Source organism: Varroa jacobsoni, unplaced genomic scaffold (assembly GCF_002532875.2).
Source record: "Varroa jacobsoni isolate VJ856 unplaced genomic scaffold, vjacob_1.0 scaffold_1136, whole genome shotgun sequence".
NCBI classification, from domain to species: domain Eukaryota; kingdom Metazoa; phylum Arthropoda; class Arachnida; order Mesostigmata; family Varroidae; genus Varroa; species Varroa jacobsoni.
Genome location: NW_019214038.1, coordinates 115,478 through 125,948, shown reverse-complemented (window position 1 = coordinate 125,948; position 10,471 = coordinate 115,478). Strand labels below are relative to the sequence as shown.

The 10,471-nt window shown below is 41.9% G+C and overlaps 1 long non-coding RNA gene across 1 annotated transcript; it reads left to right on the top strand.

The window, feature by feature from the left end:
• Positions 1–2,898: 2,898 nt before the first annotated feature.
• On the top strand, positions 2,899–7,053 carry LOC147752602 (uncharacterized). The gene is made up of 2 exons (XR_015313626.1): positions 2,899–3,183; positions 6,133–7,053. It is a non-coding gene; the product is annotated as an uncharacterized LOC147752602 (long non-coding RNA).
• Positions 7,054–10,471: the final 3,418 nt, after the last annotated feature.

Below are 10,471 nucleotides of genomic sequence, written 5' to 3'. Positions count from 1 at the left end.
CGCTAACCGTATTGCGATGGTCGAGATAATTCTTCGATGAATATCGTTATAACCCTAACCCTGCACCGAGAGCGCAGGTACTGCGAATTAGCTTCCACTGCACGAAATAGCGCTGGCTTAGTTGTATGTGAGGCCATTTTTCTGGATTTTGAATTTACCCGCCAAACTTCTGCGCACATTTGAAAACCTAAATGGCTTGAGTTAGTTATTTCCCGTTATAGCTAAAAAGATTACAGTAAACATAGCCGTCTGCTATGATATGGTTTTTGAGAACGTCAAAAAAGACAAGAAAATCGTGTTGTGAAAACAGGATAAATGGCTGTACATAATTTGCGCAGCACTGGTGATGGCCGCTGCCCAATGAATATTCATGCGGTTCGAGTTCAAGCGACGCTGAAGAGCAACCGGTAACAACAAAGTGCGAACGAGTAGTAGACCCTTTGGAACACAGTACCAACTTTAGTCTTCCTCTTGAAGTTCCTATGCCGTATGGAGAGTATCATCTGCAGTTCATATCAAACGCCTTCGTTTTTCGTGTATAGTTAAACGTCGGAATGGTCTTGATTCGAAGCTACATATCGTTAAAATTTCATGGGCTTTACTGAGCTTGACGAACGACCACGGTGACTAAACTGGGCTTGGGGAGGCACAACGTGTATTTACTTATAATCAATCATCACTGCTGTGGAAATTACACGTCGAAGTGAATTTTGTTTTTTACGACTAAATATTTGAGTTACGAATTTTTTTGCAAAAAAAAAAAGGCCATAAGGTCTATTAATAAAGGCGCAAGGACTGTTTCGGCTCATACGCGTATTTGCGGATATAAATTAAAAGGCGACGATAGCTTAGCCACCACAATGTGTAACGATAATAACAATAAAAGCGATCCTTCATTTACAAACCTACAAATAGAAAACCGCCTTAAGTCACGGGTACGCTACAAGAGACCTTATGTTTTCAAAGCTCCGATCTTGTCTCTACGACGCTTCAATGCAGAATTTAGAGATCATCTAATTAATTTTCGAGATATAAAGCCTGATAACCTCCCTCGATTCCAAAATCTACGGAAGGTGAAAGAATCTAGAGGGAAGGAACAAGAACATAAGTTATGGCCAAATTCGCTTTGTTCGATATTCATTTTAGCCACTATCGTTTTCAACACTTTGAAAGTTTTCGCTTTGAGAAGGGGGCCCAGAAACCCATTTTGCTCAATCGGGCATAATTTTCCGTCGATCTCTTTTAGTTCTTACCAAAAAAACGTTCTCACACCATTTTCTTTAAAACTTTATATTTTTCGTGTTATTTAAAGTTCTTTTTTTAGTGTTTTTGACCTGTATTTGATTTTTGCTTTTCCGAAGTGTATTGAACTGGCGCGCGCCGAAGGCATTTATAATGCGGATTTTTACGAAATTCTCATAGAGTTATCATATGTATATCTACTTGTTTACCAGTTGTATAGATTTTTGTACAGGCTCTCTATTAATAATTAAAGTCAAAGGTTGTATCAGGATTTTAACAATGCAAAGCAAGGTCCAAGGCCAGCAAAAGATGCGCCTCGTTTTCGACAATGTATGTATTGCACTTCTGCTTCCGTCTCAAATCTCAGCCTAGTGGAGATAATTTTTTAAAGAAACATATTGGTTTTCATATCGCCATAGTCCGCATACAAGTTATTGCTGGTGGACGAAGGCCTTCATCGGCGTCTTTCAATCGCGCGGTCGGTTTCCCTTCATATTACGTGAAATAGATTTTCGGTCTAAACTGCGCATCAGGAGAACACAGGTAATATCTTAATCGCTTTCTACTACGACGGATATCATACTATTTACCGCAGGCCTCGTTATGGACGTATCAATATCTCTTTAGAACTATCAGTATTAATACGAGTATTACTATCCAATTACATTTGAATGGGCCAATGACTTTCGTCCGTTCTGTAAAAACTCACGGCCAACTGAAGTCTAATAGGCCACATAAACAGTAGCAGTTTTCACTGGCCGATTTGAGGCTTCAGTATTGCGTGCCATGGGACATTCGATTTAGCAGTCCATTGAAATTGATTCTATAAGGATGATACTGTACATGAGCCTTTTTCCTCCTTATAATAAGGGATCTCATTTATTGAAATCACCATGCATAATTAGCAAAATAGGTGCGGGGCTAATTCATTAAGCTGATCGTCAACAGCTTTTCTGTGATTCGTCTGTAGACAGATAGAAGTATGAACTGCTTAGCTATAACCTATTTGTTCCCATATCAATAAGACAAATCACAAGGCAGCTTCTTCTACGAACCATTTTAGCCAGTAGAAGCCCATTGCTAATGAGAGCAATTACAGATACGAAGTTCAATGATTAAGCAATAGGTAAGAAACACGGCTTTTTCAACGAGTTTTCGAGTTCTTTAGATGTTGTATGGGATCTTGCTTCTGGCGACTTAACAATAGACCATTCCCTGTTTTTGGTGACTTCAGGGAGGCAATGTGGCTTCGTTATTGGAAACAAAAGCAGTCTTTTGTTACAATCTAAGCCTGAGCTGTGTTCTCCATAACCCAGAATCTGCTGTGTTAACATGTTGCGCACATTCATACCGTCAGACTGTCAAATTTTATGCAATTTCCTTTATTATCTACCTGAATTTACAACCGAACGTCATATCTGACGTGCATCATTAATGCAAAATATTTAATTAGAGAATGCCCAATGAACATCTGCTAGATATTTTAACAAATGCCCAATTACAAGAAATGGGAATTTGGGCTTATAGGTCGGCCAACTCAGATAATTAGAGTAAAGCTAATCAAATATAAATCTACATAAACGTATGGAATATTAAAACAGCTTAAAAGACCTGTTTTAAATTTCGCTATCATTCTGTATGTAGGCATTTGCAATTCGTGTTTGTATTGCAAACAGTATCGATGAAAGAGCATCTTGAAGACCAGCTTCAAAATACTGCTAAAACATCTTTTTATTAATTCGGCCTCAGTTAAATAGAGCGTAAATGGGATCGATAAAAGCTCAGTCGTAGTAATGACAAAGTGTGAGCGAGGGATTTACCGTCCCTCTCCCCACCGTTCTCTCTCTCTATATGTACCTCAATGAGGCGTTTTACCATCAATCACTCTTCGTTGTTGCCTGGAGTCACCTACCGAAAGCATCAGACCAGAGAGTTAGCATGGTAAGCAAAAGTACGGCCCCTTGGCAATACACGACACACAACATAAACGCTCAAACGATATCTTGTGTCAGGCTCATCTTCATTTAGTTAACAATACTTTAATGCTAAGCAGTGATTTCGCGCACCTTCCTTCACGGTCATATACTACCCCATCATCTACCATCTTTAGCACATGCTTTCCTTGCTCCATACAGCTCTAAAGCGGCGTTTCCTCAACTCGAGGCAACGGGAAGCTTCAAGCTTCGACAGGGCAATGGTTGTTGCCTCCACCGAGAGCCAAGCAGCAGCAGCCTTCTCAAAAAGCACTTCTTCCTCCTCTTTGTCGCTGCGTACCTTTTTCCCCCGACACAACCCCGATAACAATACCCCCACCCGCAGTATGCCCACGCGCGCGATCCTTTGGTTACTCTCTGTCATTGCCTTCTGCTTGTGCCTCGTAGTCAGTCGTTTGACCGAACGGGTTTACCGGGCTATATATATATACGCTAGCGGCGATAACTACTGAATTTCTTACAAAAGGCCTTAGTCTAACGGCATCAACGGTGAAGGCATCTCAGTCAACATTATTCGCCCCGTGCTTTATTCTTATCAGCTAGCTTCCTTCCCTGACTCGCAGCATCTTTCTCAACCCTCTATACTTCTTCTTTTAAGTAACATTCATATTGTTGCCCCTCAGATTCACTGGATAGCAAAACATACACACGTACACAAACGCATAGACCCTATAAATAGAGGGGTTTCCCCTGTACATCCCGCACATCGAAACTATATACATGTAAATGTTGTTGGCTGTGTATTTCTATGTAATGTTCGATCTTGTCTGCGAACACTATGTGTATATCCGTTTGTAATTTTCGGCTGCTGCTCAAAATTCAAAACGACATTAAAGGCAAGTACGATGGGAGGCAAGAATTCAAGGGATGACTTTACGGGGGTAAATGAAAACGCTAACCAATATCCGGTTTCTGCCATCACACACTTTTTTTTTTCTCCCGAGGTGACTGTTGCGGTATTTGCTGACTTCTTCAACTATACGACTTCTCCTACAGTGCCTTGAAGGGTTTTCCTTTTAGCAGCTCCCCTTAATGTGTAAATGTATATAGGTGAGTGTGCCTTCCTGCAGAACACCACAGAGCATGATTCCGATCGACATTGTGCAACACGACAGCAGCAGCAACAACAACAACAACAATGACGACAACTCCCAAATAAAAACAACAGCACATAAACAAACTCTCTCACAACATTGCACGCTCCCTTATTCCCTTCTGTTGCCCCAGTGTCGGCGTCACCTCATTGCTACCTTCTGTACCCCACGGCTTGGTCCCTTCGAGCGTCCACGCGGCATTGCAGCCAAACAGCGAAGCAGTCCAGCGATTCTACGCGACCCCTCAAAACACCAAGCGCTATTCCCCACGCCTAAACATATCCCCTTATTCGCAAGCAGAGCACAGAGACCACGCATTTCGGACTGTTCCATTGCAGCCGACCTAGGCCAGCTTTTCGACCATTAATTATGCCGCCCATCGGAAGATAACGGTTTGTTGGACTGGAGCGAAGCGGCGCTCGGGGGTCTAAGAACGGGAGTTGCTCTGTCTGGTGTTCACGTGGTGGCGACGAGTTCTCTTAGGTCTTTGACGCATTCAAGCGCCAGAAGCTAGTACAGAGAAGGGACTGTTGGCATGATGGGCTGTGTGTTTGTCCGTGTGAATCCGTCCAAGGGAGCAGGAGTTGCGAGAGGAAAATTGCCAGCAGTAGGAAGGAAGGTTCTTTTATTTCTTAATGAGACTTTCTTATCAGATAACGGAAAAATTGCGGCTGCGGCAAGCGCGCTGGGGCAGTACGGCACATCGTACAACCACATACAAACATCCCCAATTGCAATCCATTGCCTAAACGTAGTCCCGCAACAAAATATAGTAAATATAATTGTGCCTACTGTTAGGGCCTATTTACATAACTATACCAGCAAAATGTAGTAAATATATATAATTGTGCTTATTCTTAAGGGTTATCCATATAACACGAGCTCTCTTATTGTCTTCGTGATTTTTTTTACATTTCTTAAAATGTGTGAGAAATGGCCTGACTAGATAACGACTTTTAGAGAAGAGAAGGATCATTGGAGCGAAAATTGCCCCAGCCGCAACGAACCGATTCCTGGGCGTAGTTACATAAAAACCGCAAGGAGAAAAGGCAAAACAGGGACTACCAAGATAGCAGTTGCTAGTATGATTGTGATTTTCAGATACAAACCAAATGCAGGAAGACGGGTAGTTATGGTTAAAGAGGATTTCTTGTTTGTAGAAGAAAATGTTTGTGATTAGGCGTAAATACAGCCGAAGAGGTTCTGAAAATGTTTCATCTAGACAAAAGCTTGATAAGATACAATTAACCACATGGAAACAAAAGGTATAAAAGGACATTTGTGCGACAGGAAGAGGTACGCGGTTTGCACCTGATATAGTAATTTAATCGCACCTCGTAGCCGTGTATGAAATAACAAAATTAGGTTTCATCCAATAGCCTTAGTTATACATGCACAGTGAAGTGAGGGTAGGCTGTAGTGGAGAAAAACTCAAGTACACGAATAGGACAAGGCCCAACTTTGACTAATAGAAAGAGCAGGCTTACAGTAACAAACATTCGTCGGATCGACTTGACATTTGCTTTTCTACTGGGTAGCCTAATTTTGCTCCATCTTGTACAATAAACACACACATATACATGCATATATGGAGAGAGCCTGAAAGAGGGCAAGCTGTAATGTGTAAAATGATGGTCGCACGAAGTAAGTGTAACGCAAATATATAATTGACCCGATATTATGCATTATCTAGCCAGAACTGATTTCAATAAATATCAACTACTTGGCTTATATAAGATAAGAGATACTGATTTAGTTACGAAGATTGCTGCTTTTGACGTTTGTATGTGGCTGGGTTTCAGGAAATCTGAAAAGGTACATGGCACTTCGGCTAGATTAACGACGAATTTAAATACCAAATACTGCTCGACAAAGTAAACTGCTCGTAAGATAATCAACCTACCGCCGCGGCAAAGGCGATGACCACATCAACCCTAAGAGACGGGTGCTCCCTTGTTGAATGAATATGGCCATAACACGATGCGGACCGGTCCTGACCACATCGGTTTAGTAGGAACACTCACCGGGTCCTTGCTAAACCGTTCATTTTGCAAGATAAGAAGTAACCCTGATGCTACTTTTTGTGAGAGGCCTAGTTTCACTTTGGACCAGTGAATACTGTCTTTCCTATAGATCCCGGGTGTGCATTTCTTATGGATATAGTCACACATATCGTTGGTGGCTTTTATGACAAAATCCAGTCACCTATAAAGAAAAACTTCAATTGCTATGGTCCGCCTCGTAAAACATTGAATATCAACATTGTCCTGAGTGGTTCGGGGAAATCTGTGCTGTAGTGAGCCTGCTGGGCCTGGCCAGATGTCAAAGAACACTGCCACTGTGGTATGAACCTGATTAGCATAAATGAGCCGAGCTCATGTAACAACCACGTTGTTACAGAGCAATCGTATTTGACTTGAGCAAAAAAAAGAAAAGTGTACTTATGAAAAATGCTTAAAAAATCAAAAATAGCGAAGGATTAATTTTTCGAAATTATTTTCCGATCTTTATATATATATTTCCCTTGGATTGTTGCATACTGTCCATAATAGCTATGATTTGACAGTATTTTTCAAAATAAAGACAAGTATATAAAAACATGTTGTCAATAGATAAACAGAAGTGCATATCAAAACAACGGACATCGAATAGTTGAAGGATAACATAAGAAAAACTGAAATAAAAGAGTCACCTCTTTAAGATATTTTCGGTGCAATACAAAATCGACATTGTTAAGGCTTCGATTGCTGAGGCATCTGACATATGAAAGGATTGCTTGTAGGTTCATCCCTTCTAATCTCTAATAACCGCACTACTAGTACTATTATTATATACTATCATTATTATATCAAAATGCGGATATTTTACTAGCTGTCCTCAGCGTCTATAACTTACTATATAATCCAGTATGTACGTATCTACTCTGTGGAAAGTAAACACTTTGTTACAGTGCCATTGCATTTGGTTCTTTACTTCTTTATTGCAACAGTAACCTCGTTTCAAAAACTCCTCATTTCGAGGGCAAATTTCCCATATAATTATTTAGCACAATTTCAGGCACCAATGAATAACTAGGTAATAGCGAGTGGGTTAATCACAGCCAAATTTTTCGTCGACCGCAGATCCCTTCGCCGTAGCGGGTTGCGACGGTGTCGTCAACCAGAATGCACCATATAAGCTAAAGCAGATACACGGAACGTGAGCTCGAAAGCGATCTCTGGTGCGTGGCCTCAAGATTGGGCGATAAACTTTGGCGAACGAAATGTTTTGCCCCTGTCGTTCTTTCATTTAGACCTCTCTTGGTAGCTATAAAGGGCTAAAACTTCGCCTAAGAATCAGAGCCCAGAAAGTGTGGACTAGGCAGCGGTTAGATCATTAAGCTTCTAACTAATTATTTTCCAACAGGGGATGTACACGCTTTCATATGACATTCGTCGCAGGTCGTCGTAAGAGCTTCGGCCGGAAAAAGGGTAGCCGCGTCGCAATGATGCAGCCTGGACTTTTCGAGAACGACGAAACGAGATGCTATGAAGCAGATGGTGGACGAGCTTCGCACAAATAAAACACTTGCAAGCAAACTTCATTCCGTGAGAAAACGCTTTAGATAGTGGCTCACTTAAAGCAACTTACCAGGCACAAAGAAGGCTACTAGGAAAAATCAGACGGTTAACGCCAGACTCATGCGTTCGCTATAGAACTTTAGTATCTCCGGAAAGCTAATCATCAAGTACAGCAATATAACTACATTCGGTCCATATATAGGGAGGATGGCACACATAAGAGTGCATTTATGCTGACGCTTAAAACGTATGTTGATATGATAGATGTTGCATTAACGGTGCCCTAGCCTTGTTTTGCCTTTGCCATAGGCTCTGTAAATTTTCGTTTGTTCTCAGCAGAGGATAGACGAAAGAAGATTCGATATCAGGGTCAAGTGTCCTCTTAGCGTAGGTTATCAACACGATACTTACGTGATGCAAGCTTCACCCGCACCCTTAGGAGAGTTCAATACGCTTACTCTAAGATTATTATCCGCCATAGTCATGAAGTATAAAGGCATTACATTGTATATTGATGTGACGGGCTTTTCCTCGTCTAGCCAATGTCTATACGCTTTCTTCAATTGGCTCTCACTCCCTTTTTACTCCCTTTTTGTTGGCCTGACACGATGTATGAGATCGGTACCCGAAAATGGGCATATTGCCATATGTTGTTACACTGAATTACCACCAGTGACTTGGAGACTCGACCCCCACATACTCCAGGCTTCCTTCGAGCTTGTTCCATTTCGGTAACCTTTTCTCCCGTCGTTCGGTCCTAAAGCTTTTCTCGTATGGGCGCGCGCTAGCTGAGCGCCCAGCGGAAGTGACTCGCCCACATCGGAAGTTGTCCTTTAAAAGTTTCGCAATCAGTCAGTGAAAAGCCGGCTTTTGGTTTTCCTTTGGAGGAACAATCTGCCATCGGCCGGAGCCTACCGCTAACAGTCAACTGCGGAACGACGTCTCTTCTCAGGATCTGACCAAGCTAAGCTTTCTCTCTTCCGGGGTCTTCCTCCTCTTTGCAGCCTCTTCCCCTTCTCATTTCATCACCGTTCGAGAAAAGTAGCTCTAGCGTCGACTTGTTTGTATGTGCTGGCCTACGATAGGTAAATGCTCGGAACGCTCGGCCGAGACTGTCAAGCCCCGCTAGCACCAACGAACTAAGCGCGATGCAGTTCAAAGCTACGGCTGATACTCAGCGGCACTAGCGTTTACAGGAATCGCTAATTGGTAACGCTAATCTTTTGCTGGTGTTGATGATGCGGTGAGGGTTGCTATTGCTACTGTTACTCTTGCGACTTTTAAAGATGTCGCTTGTCGTTTATCAGTTCGTGTATCCGATGTACTTTCGCGAGATCTAGTCTCTCCCTCTCTTTCGATCTTTTCAGAACACCCGACAGTTTCAATCAGGGCAATACGATAGCTATTTAAGCAGACTAAGGCTCGCTTACGATCGACATAAACCGAGACGGGTAGTAGCATAGGCATCAAGCAGAAAGAACACAAGAGTAACGGATAAGACTGTCCAAGCTGGTACAAACAAGGCCTCAATATTTAAGGGGAAACGCGGTAGGTGGCGAGCGAACAGTCCGCTTGGTTGATGCAGGGGAAAAGCCTCAATTTTCTTTCCGGGGGGAGTCACGAAGGAGTGGGTTCAATTATAAAAATGGTCTAACGCGAGACGAAGGACGGAAGTACTACAAGATGGGCTTTTCGAATGGACCGACCGCATGAAAGTATCCGGTTGCTGGTTTCCTTCGTTGGATCAACATTGCCCAGCAACTTGAAGCTCGTTAATGCACCTAGCTATCCTGCCGCCGTCCCCGAGTATACGTATCCTGCCGTTAGATCTTCAATGTGTGTGGACCTTATATTTGCGGTTTGAATGTGAACATTCACGGATGGACGTCTCTCGTTAAACAGCAGGAGTAATAAAAAAAAACCACAGAATCACTCACCATTATATTAGTGTAAGGAGAACCCTTTTTGGAACTTCAGACAAAAAACTTCGACGATTAAAGTTCTGCGTGCAAAACTGCACTCGCAATGCATTCGGTGGCTGATCTTGTGCATAAAGGAACGTGTCCTGGATTGGAACCCAAGATTCGCATCTTTTTATATTTCGTAGGCAAGTATCATAGCATTGCACCAACACGAAGATCACGTAAAGATCTGAAGTTTACACAGGACAGCAGAAGTGTCATGCTTAGATTGGCTTAGATATGACGCACGATTTTTAAACTTCCCAATCTACATTGAACAAATTCACTTGCTATGAAAAATTTGTATTCGGAAAACAGAAAGAAATTACGTGGATATTTATATGCTTCAATTAATATTAAAGAACAATTGTACCTGAAATCGGTGGTCGTCATGCTTGTTTAACTGTGTAGGTTACTTAATATGAACATACGTAAAATTTCAATAAAGTACCTATATCTAGATTGAATATACGAAAACATAGGTTCATGTTTGGAATTACACAGATAGATATAATGAGTCAACTTATCAACTTGTGCTAAATTCAATGAGCGGCAGCAGAAAGGTCCCTTTCCTGACAATTATTATCATTTGTTTGTTCGAAGTTAAGTCGATGGAAAAA